This window comes from Neovison vison, chromosome 11 (genome assembly GCF_020171115.1).
Source record: "Neovison vison isolate M4711 chromosome 11, ASM_NN_V1, whole genome shotgun sequence".
NCBI lineage: Eukaryota > Metazoa > Chordata > Mammalia > Carnivora > Mustelidae > Neogale > Neogale vison.
The window spans coordinates 134,852,207-134,866,408 of NC_058101.1; positions in this window are offsets into that span (position 1 = coordinate 134,852,207).

Here is a 14,202-nt window from a genome sequence, read left to right on the forward strand (position 1 = left end):
ATATCTATATGGAACAGATTAAGGAATAACTTAACAATTTGGTTCTTACATGAAAGTCATGTTGTCGCTTAACATGAACTGTCAAAGTAATTGCACTTTCACTCACGTCCACCAATGTGTTTGTTAACCCTAAGAGAAACTTCACTATGTAGAGGCAGGCTATTCTCAGTGTATAATTGTCAGTTATTTAACCTTTCGAGTTTTACTCCTGCCTCCATATAGGATTTTATATCTAGAAAAGAATGAAAGCAAATCCATTTGACCTCCCAGTAATTACCAGAAATTACCAGAAATGTACCAGAATTAGCTAAATCTTGATGAATCGTATGCTTCTTCACCAATGTATTTGCATCAACCTGGAACATTTCTGCAACTCAGAGAAAAGCAATGTGGAAAGGTGGTTCTTACTCTTGAGAAAAAGTTCTTTCTTTAATCTTTTATTCTTCTCTTGACAAAAACGGAGGTTAATGTTTCCCTCTCTCAGATTCCCTATTCTCTGTCACCTTTTAGTTATTTTCATGATATGTCAACCCAGTCTAACATTTTTATGCAGGACATTCCTTTCAAAGTAGCACAGAACTAGAAACCTAGTTTTGTTGTGAGGACTCTCTTGAAATACCCCTTTATTCATCTGGAGACCATTCACATCTTCCCTTTCTTTAGGTAATGCCTACTTTTTCTCTCACAATAAATAAAAGATAATCAGATAAGCAATGAAAACATGGTCTTTGGCCAGCTGCCACAGCATCAGAATTCTTCAAGGTTTTGCTTACTTTTAAAAACACACATGATGGGGCGCCTGGGTGGCTCAGTGGGTTAAGCTTCGGCTCAGGTCATGATCTCAGAGTCCTGGGATCAAGCCCTGCACTGGATTCTCTGCTCAGCAGGGAGTCTGCTTTCCCCTCTCTCTGCCTGTCTCTCTGTCTACTTGTGATCTCTGTCAAATAATAAAATAAAATCTTAAAAAAAAAAAAGACTTTTCCCCCACTTTAAAACACACATACCCACACGAAAAGCTATCATGACTAAATGACCTAATCAGGAAATTTGAAGAACTTATAAGCTAGACAATTTCTTTACAGTATCTTTATAATATCAATGACTTAAATGATACTGTATATAAAAGATCTTTCCAAATGTGGGTACCTGGGTGGTTCAGTGGGTTAAGCGTCTGACTCTTGATATCTGCTCACGTTTTAATTTCCAGGTTCTGAATTCAACCCTGGCAAGTACCATTCAAGGGGCTCCTGGGTGGCTCAGTCAGTTAAGAGTCTGCCTTCAGCTCAGCTCACGACACCACAGTCCTCGGATAAGAGTCCCGCATTACACTGGGCTCCCTGCTCAGTAGGAAGTCTGCTTCTCCCTCTCTTTCCGGCTTGTGTTCCCTCACCTCCCTGCTTATGCTCTCTCTCACTATCTCTGTTGCTATCTCTCTATCTCTCTCAAATAAATAATCTTTTTTTTTTTAAAGTACCATTCAAATCGGAGTTGGATGCTCCATTGACTGAACGACACAGACACCCCCATTTGTGAAATTTCTAATTCACTTTCAGCTGCCAAAAGTTTTACTGTAGTAACTTTGATTATAAATCTAAATGCTGGGGTGCCTGGGTGGCTCCCAGTCATTAAGTGGCTGCCTTCAAATCAGGTCATGAGGGGCGCCTGGATGGCTCAGTGGTTTAAGCCTCTGCCTTTGGCTCAGGTCATGATCTCAGGGTCCTGGGATCGAGCCCCACATCGGGCTCTCTGCTCAGCGGGGAGCCTGCTTCTCCCCCTCTCTCTCTCTGCCTGCCTTCTGCCTACTTGTGATCTCTGTCTATCAAATAAATAAATAAAAATCTTTAAAAAAAAAAAAATCAGGTCATGACCCCAGGGTCCAGGGTTCAAGCCCCGTACTGCGCTCCCTGCTCAGTGGGAAGCCTGCTTCTCCCTCTCCCACTCCCCCTGCTTGTGTTCCCTCTCCTGCTGTGTCTCCCTCTGTCTCTCTCTCTGTCAAATAATAAATACAATCTAAAAAATAATAATAAATAATAAATAAATCTAAATTCCTTCAGGAACGAGAAATATATAAGTACACATTTATTCGGTTTCCCCTTACCTTTGCTGTCATTCTTCATATCTTTTGTAGTTTCCTCCTCATGTTGGAGGAACCAGAACTCAATCCTTTGATCTCTTCTCTGTCTACACACATTCCCATGGTGATCTCTTTCATCCAGTCTTTTGGCTTTAAACACCAACTCTAAATGGATGACTCACAGGTATAGATCCCCAGCCAGAGCTCATTTAGACTTCTAACTCAAATACCCAAACTTAATTCCTGGTATCACTCCCCGAATCTCTTCCATCTCTGTCCCTCCAAAGTCGCTGACAGCTAGATCTTTCTGGTAGCTCAAGACAGGCCTCTCTTTCTCCCATACCCCGTATCTAAACTGTCAGTACAACCTGTTAGCTCCAGCTTCAAAATAGAACTAGACCTCAATCACATCTTAAATTTGCACAAACACGGCCCTGGTGAGCCACCATCATTTCTCATCTGGAGTGCTGCAGTAATTAATTATATCATCCCTTGGCTCAGAGCTTGTCATAGTTTCCTGTTTCACTGACAGTAAAAGCCAAAATCTCTACAATGGCCCACAGAGCCAAATGTTTTTCCCCTAGCCTTTTGAACTTCTTCTCTAGTTTTCTCCCCTAGACCCCCCTGCACACTACCATCCTTGCTGTTTCTGGAACATTCAGAAATGCTCCTGCCTTAGGACCTTGTCACTGGTCACTCTCTCTCTGCTTGTATTACTTTTACAGCTCATATCCATACAGCTCACTTCTCCTTCTCCAGGTCTTTACGCAATGTCATCTTCTCAATAAGGTTTATCCTAACTACCTCATTTGAATTTCAACTCCTCCTCACCTCGGTACTCCTGATCCTCCCTGTCATGTTTTATTTTTTTTTAATATAGAACTTACTATTACAATATACATTTTCTTCTTCTTCTTCTGTTTGTTTATTGCCTGTTTCTGTCTGCAAGAATGTGAGTTTGGGAGATGTGGGGAGAAGAAGACAGGAATCTTTGTCAGCTTTATTCACTGATGTATCCCCAGCATCTAGCACAGATCTGGATGCATCGTGGATGCTCAACAGTAATTGCTTAACGAATTAATAAGCGAAGATTAGTAATAATAGTTGACATCAGCACTAAACAATATAATGGACAGTATGAATGATCACAGTTGATAGAAGTAGAATCCCAAAACTATACAGTGCTTTAAAGCGCACCTGAGACAACTCATCTGAAAAATTTAGAAAACAGAACCAGAGAAATAAAAAGATTTGTCAAAGATCATAGTGTTAGTTCATAGCAAAGGAAAAAACATCTGGGTCTTTTGGTTTAGTGGTTTTCCCCAGTCTTTACTGATTCTCTTGCCTACCCCTTAGGTCTAAACAAGACTTCTTGAGGTTCTGGAAGACCGTCATAATTATGTCTGTGTGGTGATTGACTTGTTTCTCCCTAAAAACGTGAACTAGTGCCTAAAGAAATGGTATCTTGATAGCTCCTATGCTAGGTCCATGGACCCTGTAACAGACTGAGATTGGCCACCAGACCACATAATAATGACACTAGGACCTGAGGATCTGAGCACAGGGGGCTCCCAGAATCCATCATGCAGCCCTCTACACCCCCACTCTGTCTTCTCACACCCAGTTAACTTTAACATCGATCTAAATGCTCAAATACTGCAGAAACAGCTCATGTCTTGTAAAGGACATGATCAGCCTTGGTAGTACTGAACAAAAACATTACCTGGCAAGAAATGAATGTTCAGCCGTCTCTTCTCAGTGGTTGGATTTCTGCTTCCTCTTCACTTTGTCTTCTTTCCCGCGGTCCACTTCCTTTCTTTAGCTGACAGGAAAAGCGACAACAGTGAGTACCCAAGTCCTATACAACCAAAGTTAATTTCTACTTTTCCCAGTGGTTGGTTCTCAATCCTTGTTTCTCCATTCTTTTTTATTATAGAGGAAGAACACCAAATAAAGGAAGAGAAAAAGAAAAGAAAAGCCTCCAAAAAGAAGAAAAACTCCCCAAAGGAAGAACACAAAACTGAAGCTGTTTAGGTTCACGGAGGCCACCTATGACATCACAGTCACAGAAACTTTCCACTGAGGACATGGAGGAAGTGGCCACAGGAGCTACTGACCCACAGTTAATAAGAGGAAGAGATGATCAATAAAGTTAAAAGATGCATTTACCGATCAGGCAAGATGGTAACAACCCTTAACAAAGGAAATCCTGGGGAGAAGGCTTCCTAACATTTTTGTGACTCAGTTTTTTTTTTCCAATTTATTTATTTTCAGAAAAACAGTATTCATTATTTTTTCACCACACCCAGTGCTCCATGCAAGCCGTGCCCTCTATAATACCCACCACCTGGTACCCCAACCTCCCACCCCCCCGCCACTTCAAACCCCTCAGATTGTTTTTCAGAGTCCATAGTCTCTCATGGTTCACCTCCCCTTCCAATTTACCCAAAAGCACATACCCTCCCCAATGTCCATAACCCTACCCCCCTTCTCCCAACCCCCCTCCCCCCAGCAACCCACAGTTTGTTTTGTGCGATTAAGAGTGTGACTCAGTTTTATTTAAAAATATTTATTGTGCCAATGAAGAGTGATATGCCATGCGAGGTGCAACTATTTATACAAAAGAATACGGCCAAAGTGGTAATAATAGTAAGATCGTACAAAGAGCAAGAAGAGCCCAAATCACGCGTGTTAATAATTTGCTAAGAGAAAAAATAAGCTCATTTTAATCACTTGTTTAAACTTGAGATTCATATGGTAACATGTAAGAGACTTAATTGTCCTAATACATGATGTGCAAACTACAATCAACTGTGTAACTACTTCTTTTCTGAAATAAACATGAAATAGAAAGAACACTACATATTTTCACTGAGTTAAGGTAGAAATTTTGAATTGTTTACACTAAATAAAAATACTATCATCACTTCAGTGGGTTATAAAACATAAATTTTTAAGTTCTGCAGCGCAATATGGTTTACAATGACATGAGTCTTTATAAACTTCTGATCCTAGTACTGTGTAAATTCATAATGTATAAGTATCTAGGAAGAAGTGTCATTCTGTGACCATTTTTTCCCTAAAAGTGCAATTTCCTGTATTTATCTTATAAATAGATATTAAGTCATCACAATCAATACTGGTAGTATTGTAGTGACAGGAAGGAATCCACACACTGTCAAAGATAGCTAACATGCATTTAGTAAGAATCATAGCTTAGGTCTATATTGCTTCTGGCTATTGAGTTCCAGTATGGAAAAGACCCAATTCGTCTATACTTGACAATGTCCTATACATTTTGCTCTCAAGCAGAGTTCATAGAAGCAGTTCCCTGTCGTAGGTAAATACGCACATTACTGTCAGCATATTGTTTAGCAAAGTGGACCTTGCAGTCATTCAAGTAATAGGTCAGAATACCAAAAATTCAAAGGGACACATGAAGTTAGAAAGGACAAAGCATGCACTTTAAGGACAAATGGATCTGGGTTTGAATCTACTCCCAGTTTTTTCTTTATGTGCTTGGGCAAATTACTTCATTTTTCTGAGCCTTGATGTTTTCTGGAAAAAAGGTGAAGATAAGAAAGACGTTCTTTGCCGGATTGATGAATGGATAAGACACAGCATATATAAAATGTATAATTCAGTGCCTAAGATAGTTGCTCAAAAAGTCTAGCTGCTGTTATGAGAAAGCATTGATATTCCTTTAGACCTTTAGGTTTACTTGATATGGTTTTTTGGGAAAGCAGAAACGTCTACAATGTGATTGAAAATACTTGGATGCTGCCCAGTTCAGTCCCTTAACTCATCTTACACTGTATTGCACTGAGTGGGAATGGAAAGCACTTAACAATGAATTAATAATATTTCAGTCCAGGGCACCTGGGTTGCCTTGTGCTTAGGTTATGATCCCAGGGTCCTAGGATAGAGTCCCGCATAGGGCTCCCTGCTCAGCAGGGTGCCTGCTTCTCCCTCTCCCTCGGCCCCCCTGCTCATGCTCTCTTTCTCTCACTCCCTCTCTCTCAAATAAATAAATAAAATATTTAAAAAATATATTTCAGTCCAGATGGTAAAGAAGAGACATGAAATAAAATCTCCCTAACATGTTTAATAGAATAACTGACAAATCCCTAGATTATAATTTTGTTGCCTGGAGTAAAACCAATCTATCAAATCAATTCAAGTTGTTTCTGAAGCAACTGTACTATTCATTCCTGTCATTGTCTAACAGACATGACACTGAAAATAAGAATGTTGCTGTATCGTGATTGCATATAAGTTGTAAATAAATTGTCTCAGATACATAAGATATTCTTAAACTTTATCCCCACCAAGCACAAAATTATGTTTTTAAATTTATTTTAGTAATCTCTACATCCAGCATGGAGCTCACAACTCCAAGATCAAGAGTCATAATCTTTTCCAATAGAGCCAGCCAGGGCCCCAAAATTAATTTTTAAAATATTTTAAGAAACTTTCCATCTTTTAAGTTTATCTAAATGTTCTCTCATTTCTGATTTACAGCCAGAGTAATCATAAATTGAATAAAAAACTGAATCTTCCAGAGATTGGGAGATATTGGTATTCTCTCAAAAATTCCTGTTCTTAATAGCTTCCCATCCTGGATTCTTGATAAAAGAGCTTGGTTGGATAGGGATGCCTGGGTGTCTCAGTCAGTTAAGTGTCTGCATGTGACTCAGGTCATGATCCCAGGGTTCTGGGATAGGGCCCCCATTGGGCTTCTTGCTCAGCAGGGAGCCTGCCTCTCCCTCTTCCTGCTGCTCTCCCTGCTTGTACTCTCTTCTCTCTCTCTCTCTCTGACAAATAAATAAATAAAATCTTAAAAAAAAAAAAAAAGCTTGGATAAGTACTCAAAACTCAAAATGTACCCATCACATACGTCTCCTGTTTTGATGTGTGCAATTAGAAGTTTAACTATATCCGTGCCCTCTTAAATATATACATTTGGAACCCTTATTTTTATTCCTTAATGAGAATGTTAGACTCTGTTCAAACTCTCATCACACTTGACAAAAATGTCCTCTTGCTTTAACAGCAACTTTCAAGCAGCCATATACTAAAGAAACCCTGCTTCCCTGCGTAGTATTTCTTTGTGCATCTCTAAAAGAATTAGCTGTTTTTTGTTCGAACAGGTTTTCCATTTTGCAGTGTTTAAAAGGCAGTAAAGGAGAGCTAAGAATTGGAGAAATACAGTGGATAAGAATTACATGTATTTCAAACTCCTACTCTTAAAATAGACCCATGTTGGTGTTAATGGGTCGCTTTCATGTCCACTCAGAGAATAAGAGCCAAACAAAGAAAAACGTTTGCTCAGATAAGAGAAAAATTCCACCAAGAAAAAAGAAGATAGGAAAAAGAGGGAGAGAGAGACTCAAAGAAGATATAGTGTTTCCAACAAGTAAACATTTTATTTTGCTTGACAATAGGTAAGACAACATGCTCCTGTTTGTTATTTTCCCAACTATCAGTATTTTAACTGATTAAAGACTAAAGTATTTTATTTCTCTTTGGTCTGATTTGGGAAGAAAGGCCAAGGACAGGAAATCTGAGTCACTTTATTCCTGAGAAAACCTTTGTATTGCAAGCATTCATGATGGTGATAAAACACACAGATGGGTTCAAAATGTTACCTCTGCATTTATCCACCCCAACAAAATAATAATTGTGTAATCACATGGAAATCGGAGTAAATTTTTCTAGAAATAAAATTAACAATCCATCATTTGTGCTAACCAAAAAAAGAGAAAGAATTTTAAAAGTTTACAAATAATGCAAAAGCCAACTTTATTCAACGGTTTTGAGCTTTTCTCAAGCTTAATCTATTATTTGAAGAGCTAATCAGAAACTAGACCAACTAGTTTAAGTTTTAACTTGTTCCTCTTTCAATCCTAAATCCTTCTGGGGAAAAGATATAAAGGAACAAGGAAAAGTCTAGAAGGTTTGGAGAAGCAAAATAGAAAGGAAAATGCAGACAGACAGGTGAGCTATGTTTTTTCCCCAACCTCAGAATAAACTAATCCTGTCCTACATAACCCAGAAGTGACTCTTCAGGGCCCAACCTATTTGCTCAGACTGGACCCCACATGCTACATACTGTATTTGGGTCATTAATCTTCTGGACACTGGTTTTCTCCCAGAAATCACATATCACCTCCCCTAGAGAGAGAAATATCTCCAGTGCTCCATCCCTTAGTTTCCCACCCACTGGGGGGCTATGTTTATTTAAAATACTGTTGGTATCAGTTGAGTTATGAGAACATAAAACCATGGTTGAACTAAGGAGTTAGAAAGAGTATACAAGAGGCAGAAACATGTGCTTTCAACCGGTCTTCAGGACCTGGGGCAAGGCGGAATTAATGGAGCCACGGACTAAGAATGTTAAGCAGGGATGAAGAAAGAGGGCTATCTGGACCTCTGCCTGCAATTTTCAAAGGCACAGCTTTCAGGTTTCAAAGGAACCAGCTGACATCAATTCCAAGATGGTTTTCTAGATCCCACAGACTTTCGCATCTATGGTTTGCAAAAGAATTAGCCATACGGAAAATTAGTTTCATGGCTCTCTTCTGATTTCTCCCAAGGGTGATAGATAGCCAGTGCCATCTCATTGCATGAAAGAGAAGCTCATTCACTACATTAATTGCTCTCTTAGGGAAGGTGTTGACCAAGTACAGCCACATGGGGAAAATCCAGTTGCCCAGCGGCTTTTGTTTGACTGGCACACAGTCTTGCTCATTCATTTATGTATCGCCTATGACTGCTCTTGAGCTACAAGAGCAGACTTGCGTAGTTACGCCAAATACCATATGGTCTTCAAAGCCAAAAATATTTACTGCCTGGTCCTTCAGAGAAAAGTTCGTTAACCTCCATCTTGGGTAATGAGAGTTTAATTCTTCCATAGAATGCCCATTGAGAAAGACTGCTGGTGTGTGACTGAAGCAGTAAATCCAAGAAAGAAACTATGATTCTCTCAAAACCTACCTCAAATATGGGGCTGGAGGACGAAAACTGAAACTAAATGAAAGCTAAACTAATAACTGGACCTAGGAAATATGACCTATCATTCTGAATGAAGAGGTAACAATAAGTAAAATTAAGATGTCTGCCTATTCCTTCTATACCTATCTGCATGAAGTTTATGTTGGTAAATATATCTAGTAATTCTGCTACTGTCATCTTTTCACTGAATTATCAGCTTCTTCAGATTTTTTTTTTATCCAATGTGTCATGTCATGTTTGTCCTTACTCTACTCATTTTCCCTTCTTAGGAAGATAATTAGGAAAATGTTATTTCTCTATATGTCCCTTGGATTTCATTCAACTTTTAAGAATAAAGTTATCTTAGGAAAGCAGTCATGTGACATGAATATGGGCTGTTTAACACATGTTATTGAAGAGGTGGAGAAACAGACATGCATATATGATTGATGCGATTGTATGTTGGTGTAATCTCTTTGGGGGACAATTTAGCAATAGCTACTAAAGTCACAAAAGCAAATTACTTTGACCCGGTATTTCTGCTTTTAGGAAATCACCCTCAGACATACATCATTCACATATTTAGAACATGAGGTATGTAAAAGATTATTCTTTGCAGTTTGTCTTTTCACCAAAAGATTGAAAACAACCTAAATACCCCTCAGTTGGGGTCTAGTTACTTATCTTAAGGCACATGCACCAATGGAATACTAAGCAACCATCAAAAAAGAATGGAATACAGGTTTATGCACTAATATGATGACTCGCTTGTTTATTTTTTTAATAAAAACCTATTAAGTACCTACTATATTCTAAACAAAGAGGATACAAATTGGACAAAACAAATTTTCTTCTCACATGGAATACCAACAATAAACAAATAAAAATGTGTAAGTGTGAAATGGAGTAAAACCAAACAAGGTAGGGCACCCGGGTGGGTCAGTGAGTTAAAGCCTCTGCCTTCGGCTCAGGTCATGATTTCAGGGTCTTGGGATCGAGCCCCACATCGGGCTCTCTGCTCAGCAGGGACCCTGTTTCCCCCACACCTGCCTGCCTCTCTGACTACTTGTGATCTCTGTCTATCAAATAAATAAACAAAATCTTAAAAAAAAAAAAATCAAGGTAAGGGAGATAGATATTTGCCCAGATTGTTGCTCTTGTATTTAGGATTGTCAGGGAAGTTAAGGTACCATTTTAACAGAGACCTGAAAGAAGTGAGGCCATGCATATATCTGGAGAAAGAGCCACCCAGAGATAGAGCTCCCACAGAAAGTCCCTGAGATGGGGCACCTGGGTGGGTCAGTCAGTTAAGCATCTGCCTTTGGCTCAGGTCATGATCCCAGGGTCCTGGGATCAAGCCCCACATCGGGCTCCCAACTCCAGGGAGGGTTTGCTTCTCCCTCTCCCTCTCCCCCTGCTTGTGCTCTCTCTCTCTCTCAACTAAGTAAATAAAATCTGAAAGAAGGAAGGAAGGAAGGGAGAAAGGAAGGAAGGAGGGAAAAAGAAAGAAAGAAAGAAAGGAAAGGAAAAGAAAGTCCCTGAGATGGCACATTTAAGAGGCTGGTATGACAGATATCTAGAAGCCGAGGGGAGGCATACATAGAGACAGCTAGAGATGAGAGGTGTGAGATGAGACCTGATAGGTAGTGAGAAAAGTACCATCAGGACACTATGGTCACCTAAGTAAAGAATGTGACTTTTACACTCAGTTTCATGGGAAGCCATCAAAGGGTCTAGAACAGATGAATGACATAATCTGGCTTTTTTTTTTTTAAGATTTTATTTATTTGTTTGACAGACAGAGATCACAAGTAGGCAGAGAAGCAAGCAGAGAGAGAGGAGGAAGCAGGTTCCCTGCCGAGCAGAGAGCCCGATGTGGGGCTCGATCCCAGGACCCGGGGATCATGACCTGAGCCGAAGGCAGAGGCTTTAACCCACTGAGCCACCCAGACACCCCTGATCTGGCCTTTTTTAAGGATCACTCTGGCTGACCCATTTGTTAGTCAGAAATGGATTGCTTAAATAGAATTAAGAGATGACACTAGCTTGAACCATGGTGGTAATAGAGGAAGTAGCAAGATATATTTGCCTTCTGGATATATTTTAAATGATCTCCAAAAATTATTGTTTAATTAAGTGCTAAGAATAACACGTGGTACCATTTGTGTTTAAAATAGATGGAGATGACACCCATCAAGAAGAATGAAATCTTTCAATGATGTGGATGGATACAGGGTATTATGCTAAGTGAAATAAGTCAGAGAAAAATAAATATATGATTTCATATGTGGAATTTAAGAAACAAAACAGATGAACATAGGGGAAGGGAATTAAAAATAAGATGAAAACAGAGAAGGAAGCAAACCATAAGAGACTTATAACTAGGAAATAAACAGGGTTGCTGGGCAGCGGGGAGATAGGTGTGGGGAAGGGATAATTGGGCATTGGACATTAATGAGGGCACTTGATGGAAATGAGCACTGGGTGTTATATGCAACTGATGAATCACTAAATTCTACCTCTGAGACTAATAATACACTATGTGTTAATTAAATTGAATTTAAATTAAAAAATAGATGGAGATGATATATAAATACTTGAAATCCCTGAAAGAATACATGAGAAATTGGCGGCTTAACTTGCTTCTGATAAGGAGAACTGGGAAACAAGGATGGGAAAGAGACTTTCGGTGTATGGCCTTTTGTGTCTTTTGAACTTTGAACCATGTGATATACCAATTATTTTTTTAATTAATTATTTACATTAAAGTTTTTAAGGTTAGTGAAGAGAAGCATGATCTCTAATTTGTATGGACTATATTTTCATTTACACAACTTAAAACAAATACATTCCAATAATGTTCATTGAATTTTAATGTTAATGTATTATACTCAATCTTGCCAAATTCAAAATGATCTTCCAGGATGCCTGGGTGGCTTAGTTGTTGGGCATCTGCCTTCGGCTCAGGTCACCGTCCCAGGATCCTAGGATTAAGCCCCACGGGCTCCCTGCTCAGCTGGAAGCCTGCTTCTCTCTCTCCTACTTCTTTTGCTTGTGTTCCCTCTCTGGCTGTCTCTCTCTGTCAAATAAATAAATAAAATCTTTTTTAAAAAATGATCTTCCATTGACTATTATTGTTATCAGAATACCCACATGTAGTTTATATATGGGTATTCTGCAATTCTATGTGAAGAATTCATTTTAACTTACATCTTTCTTTAAGAATTTATTTCTAAAAAATTCTCCTGAGCTTACTCAAGTGTTTTCTCAAAACCTCTCGGATTCCAAAACACACCTTCCTACATTTACAGCAGTCAAATATGGACTCCAGAAATAGATAAGCAAGTATATACTATTTTAAAATTTAATAAAATCTGAGGCACCTGGCTGGTTCAACTAGTAAAACATGGGACTCTTGATCTTGGGGTTGTGAGTTTGAGCCCCACATTGGATGTAGAGATTAGTTAAAAATAAAATGGTTAAAAATATTTAGTTAAATCTTTGTCAATTTAATAAAGTATAATTATGAAAAATAGTGCATAATATTTCTATATTCATGTGCCAACTTCCACATACTATTATGAATTGTTACCTGTGTATATGCACATTATTTCTTTAATTAAACTGTAAGCATCTTATAGCAAACATTTTTTCTTTTTTTTAATTAACATATAATGTATCATTTGTTTCAGGTCTGTGATTCATCAGTCTTACACAATCCACAGCACTCACCATAGTACATACCCTCCACAATGTCCATCACCCAGACACCCCAACCATCTCACCCCTCTCCCCTCCAGCAACCCTCAGTTTGTTTCCTGAGATTGAGAGTCTCTTATGGTTTGTCTCCCTCTCTGGTTTCATCTTGTTTCACTTTTTCCTTCCTTCCCCTATGATCCTCTGCCTTCTTTCTCAAATGCCACACATCAGTGCGATCGTATGATAATTGTATTTCTCCGATTGGCTTATTTCACTTAGCATAATACCATCTAGTTCCATCCACAGCTTCGCAAATGGCAAGACTTCAGGTTTTTTGATGGATGCATAATATTCCTAGCAAACTTTTTTTTTCCCTGCAACCATGCTTTAAATATAGTCAGCATTCAGTTAAAATGAGCTACTTGCTACAAATATATTACTTTATCTGCTTCAAAGGACCTTCCCTCTTCTAAGTTACACTTCAATATTTACTTTCATCACATAAAATATAAATCAAATATAATAAATTATATTTGTTTCAGTTACACATTTATTTATGAAACAAATATTTATTATGTACCGACAATGTGCCAGATAGTGTGGAGAGTGATAGGAACAAACTAAGAGACAGATATTATCCTACCCTCATGGAATTTGCAGTTTTTAAGGGTCATGAATAAACATTTACAATATATTGTAATAAGTGTATATGCTATCAAAAGTACAATTTGAGAACTTGGAAGTACTCGGGAGAGGAAAAAAGGGAGAATAAAAAGAACTTCCTACAAAAATTCTGCCCGATATAATTAACAACATCCCAGAATAGGATATTAAGTTCCCAAGAAGTTATTTTTACAAAGTCAATCTTACTTCTTTTCAAGGAATCTCACATCTTATGCTAACTAACATATTGTTATCTCAACTTATATTAAGATTATAGTCTGCTGACAAAGTGGGCACTTTTGTATATACCTATTTATTCATAGCACTGTGATAGGGCTTTTTTCCTTGGCTATATCAAGATTTATTTTTAAATCTTATAATCAGTGAGGATTAACCACATTACACATGGTTATGTTCTTAATAGGATGAATCTGAATTCATCAAGCCACAATTGTTTAAGATTTCACGGTCAATCATTAAAAGTGGATTTGTTATTCAATTTCCCAAATTGGAGGTCAAAACTCATTATAGACAGGTTTCAATACATGTTTTTAAAGTGTTTAATCTCATTCTATTATAAAGGAATACCTGGGAACCCAAAAGGAATAGATTTAATTCCAGATAGATCTTTATTTTTTTAAAGATTTTTTTTTAAGATTTTATGTATTTATTTGACACAGAGAGAGACAGATCACAAGTAGGTAAAGACACAGGTGGCAGGGGTGGGCAGGCAGGCTCCCTGCTAAGCAGAGAGCCCGATGCAGGGCTCGATC